Raw genomic sequence first — 18,209 nt, forward strand, 5'->3', positions numbered from 1 at the left:
CCCGATAAAAATGGTACCTCACTTGTGTGGGTAGGCCTAGCGCCCACGAAAGGAAATGGCCCAAAACACAACGTGGACACATCCCATTTTTTTACAGAAAACAGAGGTGTTTTTTGCAAAGTGCCTACCTGTACATTTTGGCCCCTAACTCAGCCGGCACCCAGGGAAACCTACCAAACCTGTGCCTTTTTTAAAACTAGAGGCCTGGGGGAATCCAAGATGGGTTGACTTGTGGGGCTCTGACTAGGTTCTGTTACCCAGAATCCTTTGCAAACCTCAAAATTTGGCTAAAAAAACACATTTTCCTCACATTTCGGTGACTGAAAGTTCTGGAATCTGAGAGGAGCCACAAATTTCCTTCCACCCAGCATTCCCCCAAGTCTCCCGATAAAAATGGTACCTCACTTGTGTGGGTAGGCCTAGCGCCCACGAAAGGAAATGGCCCAAAACACAACGTGGACCCATCCCATTTTTTTACAGAAAACAGAGGTGTTTTTTGCAAAGTGCCTACCTGTACATTTTGGCCCCTAACTCAGCCGGCACCTAGGGAAACCTACCAAACCAGCACATTTTTGAAAACTAGAGACCTAGGGGAATCCAAGATGGGGTGACTTGTGGAGCTCTGACCAGGTTCTGTTAACCAGAATCATTTGCAAACCTCAAATTTTGGCTAAAAAAACAAATTTTCCTCACATTTCGGTGCCAGAAAGTTCTGGAGTCTGAGAGGTGCCACAAATTTCCTTCCACCCAGCGTTCCCCCAAGTCTCCCGATAAAAATGGTACCTCACTTGTGTGGGTAGGCCTAGCGCCAACAAAAGGAAATGGCCCAAAACACAACGTGGACACATCCCATTTTTTTACAGAAAACAGAAGTGTTTTTTGCAAAGTGCCTACCTTTAGATTTTGGCCCCTAGCTCAGCCGGCACCTAGGGAAACCTACCAAACCTGTGCATTTTCGAAAACTAGAGACCTAGGGGAATCTAAGATGGGGTGACTTGTGGGGCTCTGACCAGGTTCTGTTACCCAGAATTCTTTGCAAACCTCAAAATTTTGCTAAAAAATCACATTTTCATCACATTTCGGTGACTGAAAGTTCTGGAATCTGAGAGGAGCCACAAATTTCCTTCCACCCAGCATTCCCCCAAGTCTCCCGATAAAAATGGTACCTCACTTGTGTGGGTAGGCCTAGCGCCCACGAAAGGAAATGGCCCAAAACACAACGTGGACACATCCCATTTTTTTACAGAAAACAAAGGTGTTTTTTGCAAAGTGCCTACCTGTACATTTTGGCCCCTAACTCAGCCGGCACCTAGGGAAACCTACCAAACCAGCACATTTTTGAAAACTAGAGATCTAGGGGAATCCAAGATGGGGTGACTTGTGGGGCTCTGACCAGGTTCTGTTAACCAGAATCCTTTGCAAACCTCAAATTTTGACTAAAAAAACAAATTTTCCTCATATTGCGGTGACAGAAAGTTCTGGAATCTGAGAGGAGCCACAAATTTCCTTCCACCCAGCGTTCCCCCAAGTCTACCGATAAAAATGGTACCTCACTTGTGTGGGTAGGCCTAGCGCCAACAAAAGGAAAAGGCCCAAAACACAACGTGGACACATCCCATTTTTTTTACAGAAAACAGAAGTGTTTTTTGCAAAGTGCCTACCTGTAGATTTTGGCCCCTAGCTCAGCCGGCACCTAGGGAAACCTACCAAACCTGTGCATTTTTGAAAACTAGAGATCTAGGGGAATCTAAGATGGGGTGACTTGTGGGGCTCTGACCAGGTTCTGTTACCCAGAATCCTTTGCAAACCTCAAAATTTGGCTAAAAGAACACATTTTCCTCACATTTCGGTGACAGAAAGTTCTGGAATCTGAGAGGAGCCACAAATTTCCTTCCACCCAGCGTTCCCCCAAGTCTCCCGATAAAAATGGTACCTCACTTGTGTGGGTAGGCCTAGCGCCCACGAAAGGAAATGGCCCAAAACACAACGTGGACACATCCCATTTTTTTACAGAAAACAAAGGTGTTTTTTGCAAAGTGCCTACCTGTACATTTTGGTCCCTAACTCAGCCGGCACCTATGGAAACCTACCAAACCAGCACATTTTTGAAAACTAGAGATCTAGGGGAATCCAAGATGGGGTGACTTGTGGGGCTCTGACCAGGTTCTGTTAACCAGAATCCTTTCCAAACCTCAAATTTTGACTAAAAAAACAAATTTTCCTCATATTGCGGTGACAGAAAGTTCTGGAATCTGAGAGGAGCCACAAATTTCCTTCCACCCAGCGTTCCCCCAAGTATACCGATAAAAATGGTACCTCACTTGTGTGGGTAGGCCTAGTGCCCACGAAAGGAAATGGCCCAAAACACAACGTGGACACATCCCATTTTTTTTAACAGAAAACAGAGGTGTTTTTTGCAAAGTGCCTACCTGTAGATTTTGGCCCCTAGCTCAGCCGGCACCTAGGGAAACCTACCAAACCTGTGCATTTTTGGAAACTAGAGACCTAGGGGAATCCAAGATGGGGTGACTTGTGGGGCTCTGACCAGGTTCTGTTACCCAGAATCCTTTGCAAACCTCAAAATGTGTCTAAAAAAACACATTTTCCTCATATTTCGGTGACTGAAAGTTCTGTAATCTGAGAGGAGCCACAAATTTCCTTCCACCCAGCATTCCCCCAAGTCTCCCCATAAAAATGGTACCTCACTTGTTTGGGTAGGCCTAGCGCCCATGAAAGGAAATGGCCCAAAACACAACGTGGACACATCCCATTTTTTTACAGAAAACAGAGGTGTTTTTTGCAAAGTGCCTACCTGTAGATTTTGGCCCCTAACTCAGCCGGCACCTAGGGAAAAATACCAAACCAGCACATTTTTGAAAACTAGAGACCTAGGGAATCCAAGATGGGGTGACTTGTGGGGCTCTGACCAGGTTCTGTTACCCAGAATCCTTTGCAAACCTCAATATTTGGCTAAAAAAACAAATTTTCCTCACATTTCGGTGACTGAAAGTTCTGGAATCTGAGAGGAGCCACAAATTTCCTTCCACCCAGCATTCCCCGAAGTCTCCCGATAAAAATGGTACCTCACTTATGTGGGTAGGCCTAGCGCCCACAAAAGGAAATGGCCGAAAACACAACTTGGACACATCCCATTTTTTTGCAGAAAACAGAGGTGTTTTTTGCAAAGTGCCTACCTGTAGATTTTGGCCCCTAGCTCAGCCGGCACCTAGGGAAACCTACCAAACCTGTGCATTTTTTAATACTAGAGACCTAGGGGAATCTAAGATGGGGTGACTTGTGGGGCTCTGACCAGGTTCTGTTACCCAGAATCCTTTGCAAACCTCAAAATTTGGCTAAAAAAACACATTTTCCTCACATTTCGGTGACAGAAAGTTCTGGAATCTGAGAGGAGCCACAAATTTCCTACCACCCAGCGTTCCCCCAAGTCTCCCGATAAAAATGGTACCTCAATTGTGTAGGTAGGCCTAGCGCCCACGAAAGGAAATGGCCCAAAACACAACGTGGACACATCCCAATTTTTTTACAGAAAACAGAGGTGTTTTTTGCAAAGTGCCTACATGTAGATTTTGGCCCCTCGCTCAGCCGGCACCTAGGGAAACCTACCAAACCTGTGCCTTTTTGAAAACTAGAGGCTTGGGGCAATCCAAGATGGGGTGACTTGTGGGGCTCTGACTAGGTTCTGTTACCCAGAATTTTTTGCAAACCTCAAAATTTGGCTAAAAAAACAAATTTTCCTCACATTTCGGTGACTGAAAGTTCTGGAATCTGAGAGGAGCCACAAATTTCCTTCCACCCAGCATTCCCCCAAGTCTCCCGATAAAAATGGTACCTCACTTGTGTGGGTAGGCCTAGCGCCCACAAAAGGAAATGGCCCAAAACACAACGTGGACACATCCCATTTTTTTACAGAAAACAGAGGTGTTTTTTGCAAAGTGCCTACCTGTAGATTTTGGCCCATAGCTCAGCTGGCACCTAGGGAAACCTACCAAACCTGTGCATTTTTTAATACTAGAGACCTAGGGGAATCTAAGATGGGGTGACTTGTGGGGCTCTGACCAGGTTCTGTTACCCAGAATCCTTTGCAAACCTCAAAATTTGGCTAAAAAAACACATTTTCCTCACATTTCGGTGACAGAAAGTTCTGGAATCTGAGAGGAGCCACAAATTTCCTACCACCCAGCGTTCCCCCAAGTCTCCCGATAAAAATGGTACCTCACTTGTGTAGGTAGGCCTAGCGCCCACGAAAGGAAATGGCCCAAAACAAAACGTGGACACATCCCAATTTTTTTACAGAAAACAGAGGTGTTTTTTGCAAAGTGCCTACATGTAGATTTTGGCCCCTCGCTCAGCCGGCACCTCGGGAAACCTACCAAACCTGTGCCTTTTTGAAAACTAGAGGCCTGGGGGAATCCAAGATGGGTTGACTTGTGGGGCTCTGACTAGGTTCTGTTACCCAGAATCCTTTGCAAACCTCAAAATTTGGCTAAAAAAACACATTTTCCTCACATTTCGGTGACTGAAAGTTCTGGAATCTGAGAGGAGCCATAAATTTCCTTCCACCCAGCATTCCCCCAAGTCTCCCGATACAAATGGTACCTCACTTGTGTGGGTAGGCCTAGCGCCCACGAAAGGAAATGGCCCAAAACACAACGTGGACACATCCCATTTTTTTACAGAAAACAGAGGTGTTTTTTGCAAAGTGCCTACCTGTACATTTTGGCCCCTAACTCAGCGGGCACCTAGGGAATCCTACCAAACCTGTGCATTTTTGAAAACTAGAGACCTAGGGGAATCTAAGATGGGGTGACTTGTGGGGCTCTGACCAGGTTCTGTTACCCAGAATCCTTTGCAAACCTCAAAATTTGGCTAAAAAATCAAATTTTCCTCACATTTCGGTGACTGAAAGTTCTGGAATCTGAGAGGAGCCACAAATTTCCTTCCACCCAGCGTTCCCCCAAGTCTCCCGATAAAAATGGTACCTCACTTGTGTGGGTAGGCCTAGCGCCCACAAAAGGAAATGGCCCAAAACACAACGTGGACACATCCCTTTTTTTTTTTTACAGAAAACAGAGGTGTTTTTTGCAAAGTGCCTACCTGTAGATTTTGGCCCCTAGCTCAGCCGACACCTAGGGAAACCTACCAAACCTGTGCATTTATGAAAACTAGAGACCTAGGGGAATCTAAGATGGGGTGATTTGTGGGGCTCTGACGAGGTTCTGTTACTCAGAATCCTTTGCAACCTCAAAATTTGGCTAAAAAAACACATTTTCCTCACATTTCGGTGACAGAAAGTTCTGGAATCTGAGAGGAGCCACAAATTTCCTTCCACCCAGCATTTCCCCAAGTCTCCCGATAAAAATGGTACCTCACTTGTGTGGGTAGGCCTAGCGCCCACAAAAGGAAATGGCCCAAAACACAACGTGGACACATCCCATTTTTTTACAGAAAACAGAGGGTTTTTTTGCAAAGTGCCTACCTGTAGATTTTGGCCCCTAGCTCAGCCGGCACCTAGGGAAACCTACCAAACCTGTGCATTTTTTAATACTAGAGACCTAGGGGAATGTAAGATGGGGTGACTTGTGGGGCTCTGACGAGGTTCTGTTACCCAGAATCCATTGCAAACCTCAAAGTGTGGCTAAAAAAACACATTTTCCTCACATTTCGGTGACTGAAAGTTCTGGAATCTGAGAGGAGCCACAAATTTCCTTCCACCCAGCATTCCCCCAAGTCTCCCGATAAAAATGGTACCTCACTTGTGTGGGTAGGCCTAGCGCCCACAAAAGGAAATGGCCCAAAACACAACGTGGACACATCCCATTTTTTTACAGAAAACAGAGGTGTTTTTTGCAAAGTACCTACCTGTAGATTTTGGCCCCTAGCTCAGCCGGCACCTAGGGAAACCTACCAAACCTGTGCATTTTTGAATACTAGAGACCTAGGGGAATCTAAGATGGGGTGACTTGTGGGGCTCTGACCAGGTTCTGTTACCCAGAATCCTTTGCAAACCTCAAAATTTGGCTAAAAAAACACATTTTCCTCACATTTCGGTGACAGAAAGTTCTGGAATCTGAGAGGAGCCACAAATTTCCTTCCACCCAGCGTTCCTCCAAGTCTCCCGATAAAAATGGCACCTCACTTGTGTGGGTAGGCCTAGCGCCCACAAAAGGAAATGGCCCAAAACACAACGTGGACACATCCCAATTTGTTTACAGAAAACAGAGGTGTTTTTTGCAAAGTGCCTACATGTAGATTTTGGCCCCTCGCTCAGCCGGCACCTAGGGAAACCTACCAAACCTGTGTATTTTTGAAAACTAGAGGCCTGGGGGAATCCAAGATGGGGTGACTTGTGGGGCTCTGACTACGTTCTGTTACCCAGAATCCTTTGTAAACCTCAAAATATGGCTAAAAAACCACATTTTCCTCACATTTCAGTGACAGAAAGTTCTGGAATCTGAGAGGAGCCACAAATTTCCTTCCACCCAGCGTTCCCCCAAGTCTCCCGATAAAATTGGTACCTCACTTGTGTGGGTAGGCCTAGCGCCCACAAAAGGAAATGGCCCAAAACACAACGTGGACACATCCCTTTTTTTTTTTTACAGAAAACAGAGGTGTTTTTTGCAAAGTGCCTACCTGTAGATTTTGGCCCCTAGCTCAGCCGACACCTAGGGAAACCTACCAAACCTGTGCATTTATGAAAACTAGAGACCTAGGGGAATCTAAGATGGGGTGATTTGTGGGGCTCTGACGAGGTTCTGTTACTCAGAATCCTTTGCAAACCTCAAAATTTGGCTAAAAAAAATCATTTTCCTCACATTTCGGTGACTGAAAGTTCTGGAATCTGAGAGGAGCCACAAATTTCCTTCCACCCAGCATTCCCCCAAGTCTCCCGATAAAAATGGTACCTCACTTGTGTGGGTAGGCCTAGCGCCCACGAAAGGAAATGGCCCAAAACACAATGTGGACACATCCCAATTTTTTTTAGAGAAAACAGAGGTGTTTTTTGCAAAGTGCCTACATGTAGATTTTGGCCCCTAGCTCAGCCGGCACCTAGGGAATCTACCAAACCTGTGCATTTTTTAAAACTAGAGGCCTGGGGGAATCCAAGATGGGGTTACTTGTGGGGCTCTGACTACGTTCTGTTACCCAGAATCCTTTGCAAACCTCAAAATTTGGCTAAAAAAACACATTTTCCTCACATTTCAGTGACAGAAAGTTCTGGAATCTGAGAGGAGCCACAAATTTCCTTCCACCCAGCGTTCCCCCAAGTCTCCCGATAAAAATGGTACCTCACTTGTGTGGGTAGGCCTAGCGCCCACAAAAGGAAATGGCCCAAAACACAACGTGGACACATCCCTTTTTTTTTTTTACAGAAAACAGAGGTGTTTTTTGCAAAGTGCCTACCTGTAGATTTTGGCCCCTAGCTCAGCCGACACCTAGGGAAACCTACCAAACCTGTGCATTTATGAAAACTAGAGACCTAGGGGAATCTAAGATGGGGTGATTTGTGGGGCTCTGACGAGGTTCTGTTACTCAGAATCCTTTGCAAACCTCAAAATGTGTCTAAAAAAACACATTTTCCTCACATTTCGGTGACTGAAAGTTCTGGAATCTGAGAGGAGCCACAAATTTCCTTCCACCCAGCGTTCCCCCAAGTCTCCCGATAAAAATGGTACCTCACTTGTGTGGGTAGGCCTAGCGCCCACGAAAGGAAATGGCCCAAAACACAATGTGGACACATCCCAATTTTTTTAGAGAAAACAGAGGTGTTTTTTGCAAAGTGCCTACATGTAGATTTTGGCCCCTAGCTCAGCCGGCACCTAGGAAAACCTACCAAACCTGTGCATTTTTTAAAACTAGAGGCCTGGGGAATCCAAGATAGGGTGACTTGTGGGGCTCTGACTACGTTCTGTTACCCAGAATCCTTTGTAAACCTCAAAATATGGCTAAAAAAACACATTTTCCTCACATTTCAGTGACAGAAAGTTCTGGAATCTGAGAGGAGCCACAAATTCCCTTCCACCCAGCGTTCCCCCAAGTCTCCCGATAAAAATGGTACCTCACTTGTGTGGGTAGGCCTAGCGCCCACAAAAGGAAATGGCCCAAAACACAACGTGGACACATCCCATTTTTTTACAGAAAACAGAGGTGTTTTTTGCAAAGTGCCTACCTGTAGATTTTGGCCCCTAGCTCAGCCGGCACCTAGGGAAACCTACCAAACCTGTGCATTTTTGAATACTAGAGACCTAGGGGAATCTAAGATGGGGTGACTTGTGGGGCTCTGACCAGGTTCTGTTACCCAGAATCCTTTGCAAACCTCAAAATTTGGCTAAAAAAACACATTTCGGTGACAGAATTTCTGGAATCTGAGAGGAGCCACAAATTTCCTTCCACCCAGCATTTCCCCAAGTCTCCCGATAAAAATGGTACCTCACTTGTGTGGGTAGGCCTAGCGCCCACAAAAGGAAATGGCCCAAAACACAACGTGGACACATCCCATTTTTTTACAGAAAACAGAGGGTTTTTTTGCAAAGTGCCTACCTGTAGATTTTGGCCCCTAGCTCAGCCGGCACCTAGGGAAACCTACCAAACCTGTGCATTTTTTAATACTAGAGACCTAGGGGAATGTAAGATGGGGTGACTTGTGGGGCTCTGACGAGGTTCTGTTACCCAGAATCCATTGCAAACCTCAAAGTGTGGCTAAAAAAACACATTTTCCTCACATTTCGGTGACTGAAAGTTCTGGAATCTGAGAGGAGCCACAAATTTCCTTCCACCCAGCATTCCCCCAAGTCTCCCGATAAAAATGGTACCTCACTTGTGTGGGTAGGCCTAGCGCCCACAAAAGGAAATGGCCCAAAACACAACGTGGACACATCCCATTTTTTTACAGAAAACAGAGGTGTTTTTTGCAAAGTACCTACCTGTAGATTTTGGCCCCTAGCTCAGCCGGCACCTAGGGAAACCTACCAAACCTGTGCATTTTTGAATACTAGAGACCTAGGGGAATCTAAGATGGGGTGACTTGTGGGGCTCTGACCAGGTTCTGTTACCCAGAATCCTTTGCAAACCTCAAAATTTGGCTAAAAAAACACATTTTCCTCACATTTCGGTGACAGAAAGTTCTGGAATCTGAGAGGAGCCACAAATTTCCTTCCACCCAGCGTTCCTCCAAGTCTCCCGATAAAAATGGCACCTCACTTGTGTGGGTAGGCCTAGCGCCCACAAAAGGAAATGGCCCAAAACACAACGTGGACACATCCCAATTTGTTTACAGAAAACAGAGGTGTTTTTTGCAAAGTGCCTACATGTAGATTTTGGCCCCTCGCTCAGCCGGCACCTAGGGAAACCTACCAAACCTGTGCATTTTTGAAAACTAGAGGCCTGGGGGAATCCAAGATGGGGTGACTTGTGGGGCTCTGACTACGTTCTGTTACCCAGAATCCTTTGTAAACCTCAAAATATGGCTAAAAAACCACATTTTCCTCACATTTCAGTGACAGAAAGTTCTGGAATCTGAGAGGAGCCACAAATTTCCTTCCACCCAGCGTTCCCCCAAGTCTCCAGATAAAATTGGTACCTCACTTGTGTGGGTAGGCCTAGCGCCCACAAAAGGAAATGGCCCAAAACACAACGTGGACACATCCCTTTTTTTTTTTTACAGAAAACAGAGGTGTTTTTTGCAAAGTGCCTACCTGTAGATTTTGGCCCCTAGCTCAGCCGACACCTAGGGAAACCTACCAAACCTGTGCATTTATGAAAACTAGAGACCTAGGGGAATCTAAGATGGGGTGATTTGTGGGGCTCTGACGAGGTTCTGTTACTCAGAATCCTTTGCAAACCTCAAAATTTGGCTAAAAAAAATCATTTTCCTCACATTTCGGTGACTGAAAGTTCTGGAATCTGAGAGGAGCCACAAATTTCCTTCCACCCAGCATTCCCCCAAGTCTCCCGATAAAAATGGTACCTCACTTGTGTGGGTAGGCCTAGCGCCCACGAAAGGAAATGGCCCAAAACACAATGTGGACACATCCCAATTTTTTTTAGAGAAAACAGAGGTGTTTTTTGCAAAGTGCCTACATGTAGATTTTGGCCCCTAGCTCAGCCGGCACCTAGGGAATCTACCAAACCTGTGCATTTTTTAAAACTAGAGGCCTGGGGGAATCCAAGATGGGGTTACTTGTGGGGCTCTGACTACGTTCTGTTACCCAGAATCCTTTGCAAACCTCAAAATTTGGCTAAAAAAACACATTTTCCTCACATTTCAGTGACAGAAAGTTCTGGAATCTGAGAGGAGCCACAAATTTCCTTCCACCCAGCGTTCCCCCAAGTCTCCCGATAAAAATGGTACCTCACTTGTGTGGGTAGGCCTAGCGCCCACAAAAGGAAATGGCCCAAAACACAACGTGGACACATCCCTTTTTTTTTTTTACAGAAAACAGAGGTGTTTTTTGCAAAGTGCCTACCTGTAGATTTTGGCCCCTAGCTCAGCCGACACCTAGGGAAACCTACCAAACCTGTGCATTTATGAAAACTAGAGACCTAGGGGAATCTAAGATGGGGTGATTTGTGGGGCTCTGACGAGGTTCTGTTACTCAGAATCCTTTGCAAACCTCAAAATGTGTCTAAAAAAACACATTTTCCTCACATTTCGGTGACTGAAAGTTCTGGAATCTGAGAGGAGCCACAAATTTCCTTCCACCCAGCGTTCCCCCAAGTCTCCCGATAAAAATGGTACCTCACTTGTGTGGGTAGGCCTAGCGCCCACGAAAGGAAATGGCCCAAAACACAATGTGGACACATCCCAATTTTTTTAGAGAAAACAGAGGTGTTTTTTGCAAAGTGCCTACATGTAGATTTTGGCCCCTAGCTCAGCCGGCACCTAGGAAAACCTACCAAACCTGTGCATTTTTTAAAACTAGAGGCCTGGGGAATCCAAGATAGGGTGACTTGTGGGGCTCTGACTACGTTCTGTTACCCAGAATCCTTTGTAAACCTCAAAATATGGCTAAAAAAACACATTTTCCTCACATTTCAGTGACAGAAAGTTCTGGAATCTGAGAGGAGCCACAAATTCCCTTCCACCCAGCGTTCCCCCAAGTCTCCCGATAAAAATGGTACCTCACTTGTGTGGGTAGGCCTAGCGCCCACAAAAGGAAATGGCCCAAAACACAACGTGGACACATCCCATTTTTTTACAGAAAACAGAGGTGTTTTTTGCAAAGTGCCTACCTGTAGATTTTGGCCCCTAGCTCAGCCGGCACCTAGGGAAACCTACCAAACCTGTGCATTTTTTAATATTAGAGACCTAGGGGAATCTTAGATGGGGTGACTTGTGGGGCTCTGACCAGGTTCTGTTACCCAGAATCCTTTGCAAACCTCAAAATTTGGCTAAAAAAACACATTTTCCTCACATTTCGGTGACAGAAAGTTCTGGAATCTGAGAGGAGCCACAAATTTCCTTCCACCCAGCGTTCCCCCAAGTCTCCCGATAAAAATGGTACCTCACTTGTGTTGGTAGGCCTAGCGCCCACGAAAGGAAATGGCCCAAAACACAACGTGGACACATCCCATTTTTTTTTTTGCAGAAAACAGAGGTGTTTTTTGCAAAGTGCCTACCTGTAGATTTTGGCCCCTAGCTCAGCCGGCACCTAGGGAAACCTACCAAACCTGTGCATTTTTGAAAACTAGAGACCTAGGGAAATCCAAGATGGGCTGACTTGTGGGGCTCTGACCAGGTTCTGTTACCCACAATCCTTTGCAAACCTCAAATTTTGACTAAAAAAATAAATTTTCCTCACATTTCGGTGACAGAAATTCTGGAATCTGAGAGGAGCCACAAATTTCCTTCCACCCAGCGTTCCCCCAAGTCTCCCAATAAAAATGGTACCTCACTTGTGTGGGTAGGCCTAGCGCCAACAAAAGGAAATGGCCCAAAACACAACGTGGACACATCCCATTTTTTTACAGAAAACAGAGGTGTTTTTTGCAAAGTGCCTACCTGTAGATTTTGGCCCCTAGCTCAGCCGGCACCTAGGGAAAAATACCAAACCAGCACATTTTTGAAAACTAGAGACCTAGGGAATCCAAGATGGGGTGACTTGTGGGGCTCTGACCAGGTTCTGTTACCCAGAATCCTTTGCAAACCTCAAATTTTGACTAAAAAAATAAATTTTCCTCACATTTCGGTGACAGAAATTCTGGAATCTGAGAGGAGCCACAAATTTCCTTCCACCCAGCGTTCCCCCAAGTCTCCCAATAAAAATGGTACCTCACTTGTGTGGGTAGGCCTAGGCCAACAAAAGGAAATGGCCCAAAACACAACGTGGACACATCCCATTTTTTTTTACAGAAAACAGAAGTGTTTTTTGCAAAGTGCCTACCTGTAGATTTTGGCCCCTAGCTCAGCCGGTACCTAGGGAAACCTACCAAACCTGTGCATTTTTTTAAACTAGAGTCCTAGGGGAATCTAAGATGGGGTGACTTTTGGGGCTCTGACCAGGTTCTGTTACCCAGAATCCTTTGCAAACCTCAAAATTTGGCTAAAAAAACACATTTTCCTCACATTTCGGTGACAGAAAGCTCTGGAATCTGAGAGGAGCCACAATTTCCTTCCACCCAGCGTTCCGCCAAGTCTCCCGATAAAAATGATACCTCACTTGTGTGGGTAGGCCTAGCGCCCACAAAAGGAAATGGCCCAAAACACAACGTGGACACATCCCTTTTTTTCTTTTTACAGAAAACAGAGGTGTTTTTTGCAAAGTGCCTACCTGTAGATTTTGGCCCCTAGCTCAGCCGGCACCTAGGGAAACCTACCAAACCTGTGCATTTTTGAAAACTAGAGACCTAGGGGAATCCAAGATGGGGTGACTTTTGGGGCTCTGACGAGGTTCTGTTACCCAGAATCCTTTGCAAACCTCAAAATGTGGCTAAAAAAACACAATAACCTCACATTTCGGTAACTGAAAGTTCTGGAATCTGAGAGGAGCCACAAATTTCCTTCCACCCAGCATTCCCCCAAGTCTCCCGATAAAAATGGCACCTCACTTGTCTGGGTAGGCCTAGCGCCCACGAAAGGAAATGGCCCAAAACACAACGTGGAAACATACCATTTTTTTTACAGAAAACAGAAGTGTTTTTTGCAAAGTGCCTACCTGTAGATTTTGGCCCCTAGCTCAGCCGGCACCTAGGGAAACCTACCAAACCTGTGCATTTTTGAAAACTAGAGACCTAGGGGAATCTAAGATGGGGTGACTTGTGGGGCTCTGACCAGGTTCTGTTACCCAGAATCCTTTGCAAACCTCAAAATGTGGCTAAAAAAACACATTTTCCTCACATTTTGGTGACAGAAAGTATTGGAATCTGAGAGGAGCCACAAATTTCCTTCCACCCAGCGTTCCCCCAAGTCTCCCGATAAAAATGGTACCTCACTTGTGTGCGTAGGCCTAGCGCCCACGAAAGGAAATGGCCCAAAACACAATGTGGACACATCGCAATTTTTTTACAGAAAACAGAGGTGTTTTTTGCAAAGTGCCTACATGTAGATTTTGGCCCCTAGCTCAGCCGGCACCTAGGGAAACCTACCAAACCTGTGCATTTTTGAAAACTAGAGGCCTGGGGGAATCCAAGATGGGGTGACTTGTGGGGCTCTGACTACGTTCTGTTACCCAGAATCCTTTGCAAACCTCAAAATTTGGCTAAAAAAACACATTTTCCTCACATTTCGGTGACAGAAAGTTCTGGAATCTGAGAGGAGCCACAAATTTCCTTCCACCCAGCGTTCCCCCAAGTCTCCCGATAAAAATGGTACCTCACTTGTGTGGGTAGGCCTAGCGCCCACGAAAGGAAATGGCCCAAAACACAACGTGGACACATCCCATTTTTTGACAGAAAACAGAGGTGTTGTTTGCAAAGTGCCTACCTGTAGATTTTGGCCCCTAGCTCAGCCGGCACCTAGGGAAACCTACCAAACCTGTGCATTTTTTAATACTACAGACCTAGGGGAATCTAAGATGGGTTGACTTGTGGGGCTCTGACTAGGTTCTGTTACCCAGAATCCTTTGCAAACCTCAAAATTTGGCTAAAAAAACACATTTTCCTCACATTTCGGTGACTGAAAGTTCTGGAATCTGAGAGGAGCCACAAATTTCCTTCCACCCAGCATTCCCCCAAGTCTCCCGATAAAAATGGTACCTCACTTGTGTGGGTAGGCCTAGCGCCCACGAAAGGAAATGGCCCAAAACACAACGTGAACACATCCCATTTTTTTACAGAAAACAGAGGTGTTTTTTGCAAAGTGCCTACATGTAGATTTTGGCCCCTAGCTCAGCCGGCACCTAGGGAAACCTACCAAACCTGTGCATTTTTGAAAACTAGAGACCTAGGGAAATCTAAGATGGGGTGACTTGTGTGGCTCTGACCAGGTTCTGTTACCCAGAATCCTTTGCAAACCTCAAAATTTAGCTAAAAAAACACATTTTCCTCACATTTCGGTGACAGAAAGTTCTGGAATCTGAGAGGAGCCACAAATTTCCTTCCACCCAGCGTTCCCCGAAGTCTCCCGATAAAAATGGTACCTCACTTGTGTGGGTAGGCCTAGCGCCCACGAAAGGAAATGGCCCAAAACACAATGTGGACACATCCCAATTTTTTTACAGAAAACAGAGGTGTTTTTTGCAAAGTGCCTACATGTAGATTTTGGCCCCTAGCTCAGCCGGCACCTTGGGAAACCTACCAAACCTGTGCATTTTTGAAAACTAGATGCCTGGGGGAATCCAAGATGGGGTGACTTGTGGGGCTCTGACTAGGTTCTGTTACCCAGAATCCTTTGCAAACCTCAAAATTTGGCTAAAAAAACACATTTTCCTCACATTTCGGTGACAGAAAGTTCTGGAATCTGAGAGGAGCCACAAATTTCCATCCACCCAGCGTTCCCCCAAGTCTCCCGATAAAAATGGTACCTCACTTGTGTGGGTAGGCCTAGCGCCCACGAAAGGAAATGGCCCAAAACATAACGTGAACACATCCCATTTTTTTACAGAAAACAGAGGTGTTTTTTGCAAAGTGCCTACCTGTAGATTTTGGCCCCTAACTCAGCCGGGCACCTAGGGAAACCTACCAAACCAGCACATTTTTGAAAACTAGAGACCTAGGGGAATCCAAGATGGGGTGACTTGTGGGGCTCTGACCAGGTTCTGTTAACCAGAATCCTTTGCAAACCTCAAATTTTGACTAAAAAAACAAATTTTCCTCACATTTCGGTGACAGAAAGTTCTGGAATCTGAGAGGAGCCACAAATTTCCTTCCACCCAGCGTTCCCTCAAGTCTCCCGATAAAAATGGTACCTCACGTGTGTGGGTAGGCCTAGCGCCAACAAAAGGAAATGGCCCAAAACACAACGAGGACACATCCCATTTTTTTTACAGAAAACAGAAGTGTTTTTTGCAAAGTGCCTACCTGTAGATTTTGGCCCCTAGCTCAGCCGGCACCTAGGGAAACCTACCAAACCTGTGCATTTTTGAAAACTAGAGACCTAGGGGAATGTAAGATGGGGTGACTTGTGGGGCTCTGACCAGGTTCTGTTACCCAGAATCCTTTGCAAACCTCAAAATTTGGCTAAAAAAACACATTTTCCTCACATTTCGGTGACAGAAAGTTCTGGAATCTGAGAGGAGCCACAAATTTCCTTCCACCCAGCGTTCCCCCAAGTCTCCCGATAAAAATGGTACCTCACTTGTGTGGGTAGGCCTAGCGCCCACGAAAGGAAATGGCCCAAAACACAATGTGGACACATCCCAATTTTTTTACAGAAAACAGAGGTGTTTTTTGCAAAGTGCCTACATGTAGATTTTGGCCTCTAGCTCAGCCGGCACCTAGGGAAACCTATCAAACCTGTGCATTTTTGAAAACTAGAAGCCTGGGGCAATCCAAGATGGGGTGACTTGTGGGGCTCTGACTACGTTCTGTTACCCAGAATCCTTTGCAAACCTCATAATTTGGCTAAACAAACACATTTTCCTCACATTTCGGTGACAGAAAGTTCTGGAATCTGAGAGGAGCCACAAATTTCCTTCCACCCAGCGTGTCCAAAAGTCTCCCGATAAAAATGGTACCTCACTTGTGTGGGTAGGCCTAGCGCCCACAAAAGGAAATGGCCCAAAACACAACGTGGACACATCCCTTTTTTTTTTTTACAGAAAACAGAGGTGTTTTTTGCAAAGTGCCTACCTGTAGATTTTGGCCCCTAGCTCAGCCGGCACCTAGGGGAAACCTACCAAACCTGTGCATTTTTGAAAACTAGAGACCTAGGGGAATCCAAGATGGGGTGACTTGTGGGGCTCTGACGAGGTTCTGTTACCCAGAATCCTTTGCAAACCTTAAAATGTGGCTAAAAAAACACATTTTCCTCACATTTCGGTGACTGAAAGTTCTGGAATCTGAGAGGAGCCACAAATTTCCTTCCACCCAGCATTCCCCCAAGTCTCCCGATAAAAATGGTACCTCACTTGTGTGGGTAGGCCTAGCGCCAACAAAAGGAAATGGCCCAAAACACAACGTGGACACATCCCATTTTTTTTACAGAAAACAGAAGTGTTTTTTGCAAAGTGCCTACCTGTAGATTTTGGCCCCTAGCTCAGCTGGCACCTAGGGAAACCTACCAAACCTGTGCATTTTTTAAAACTAGAGACCTAGGGGAATCTAAGATGGGGTGACTTGTGAGGCTCTGACCAGGTTCTGTTACCCAGAATCCTTTGCAAACCTCAAAATTTGGCTAAAAAAACACATTTTCCTCACATTTCGGTGACAGAAAGTTCTGGAATCTGAGAGGAGCCACAAATTTCCATCCACCCAGCGTTCCCCCAAGTCTCCCGATAAAAATGGTACCTCACTTGTGTGGGTAGGCCTAGCGCCCACGAAAGGAAATGGCCCAAAACACAATGTGGACACATCCCAATTTTTTCACAGAAAACAGAGGTGTTTTTTGCAAAATGCCTACATGTAGATTTTGGCCTCTAGCTCAGCCGGCATCTAGGGAAACCTACCAAACCTGTGCATTTTTGAAAACTAGAGGCCTGGGGGAATCCAAGATGGAGTGACTTGTGGGGCTCTGACTACGTTCTGTTACCCAGAATCCTTTGCAAACCTCAAAATTTGGCTAAAAAACACATTTTCCTCACATTTTGGTGACAGAAAGTTCTGGAATCTGAGAGGAGCCACAAATTTCCTTCCACCCAGCGTGTCCCCAAGTCTCCCGATAAAAATGGTACCTCACTTGTGTGGGTAGGCCTAGCGCCCACGAAAGGAAATGGCCCAAAACACAACGTAGACACATCCCAATTTTTTTACAGAAAACAGAGGTGTTTTTTGCAAAGTGCCTACCTGTAGATTTTGGCCCCTAGCTCAGCCGGCACCTAGGGGAAACCTACCAAACCTGTGCATTTTTGAAAACTAGAGACCTAGGGGAATCCAAGATGGGGTGACTTGTGGGGCTCTGACCAGGTTCTGTTAACCAGAATCCTTTGCAAACCTCAAATTTTGACTAAAAAAACAAATTTTCCTCACATTTCGGTGACAGAAAGTTCTGGAATCTGAGAGGAGCCACAAATTTCCTTCCACCCAGCGTTCCCTCAAGTCTCCCGATAAAAATGGTACCTCACGTGTGTGGGTAGGCCTAGCGCCAACAAAAGGAAATGGCCCAAAACACAACGTGGACACATCCCATTTTTTTTACAGAAAACAAAAGTGTTTTTTGCAAAGTGCCTACCTGTAGATTTTGGCCCCTAGCTCAGCCGGCACCTAGGGAAACCTACCAAACCTGTGCATTTTTGAAAACTAGAGACCTAGGGGAATGTAAGATGGGGTGACTTGTGGGGCTCTGACCAGGTTCTGTTACCCAGAATCCTTTGCAAACCTCAAAATTTGGCTAAAAAAACACATTTTCCTCACATTTCGGTGACAGAAAGTTCTGGAATCTGAGAGGAGCCACAAATTTCCTTCCACCCAGCGTTCCCCCAAGTCTCCCGATAAAAATGGTACCTCACTTGTGTGGGTAGGCCTAGCGCCCACGAAAGGAAATGGCCCAAAACACAATGTGGACACATCCCAATTTTTTTACAGAAAACAGAGGTGTTTTTTGCAAAGTGCCTACATGTAGATTTTGGCCTCTAGCTCAGCCGGCACCTAGGGAAACC

The sequence above is a fragment of the Pleurodeles waltl genome, chromosome 1_1, assembly GCF_031143425.1.
Source record: "Pleurodeles waltl isolate 20211129_DDA chromosome 1_1, aPleWal1.hap1.20221129, whole genome shotgun sequence".
NCBI classification, from domain to species: domain Eukaryota; kingdom Metazoa; phylum Chordata; class Amphibia; order Caudata; family Salamandridae; genus Pleurodeles; species Pleurodeles waltl.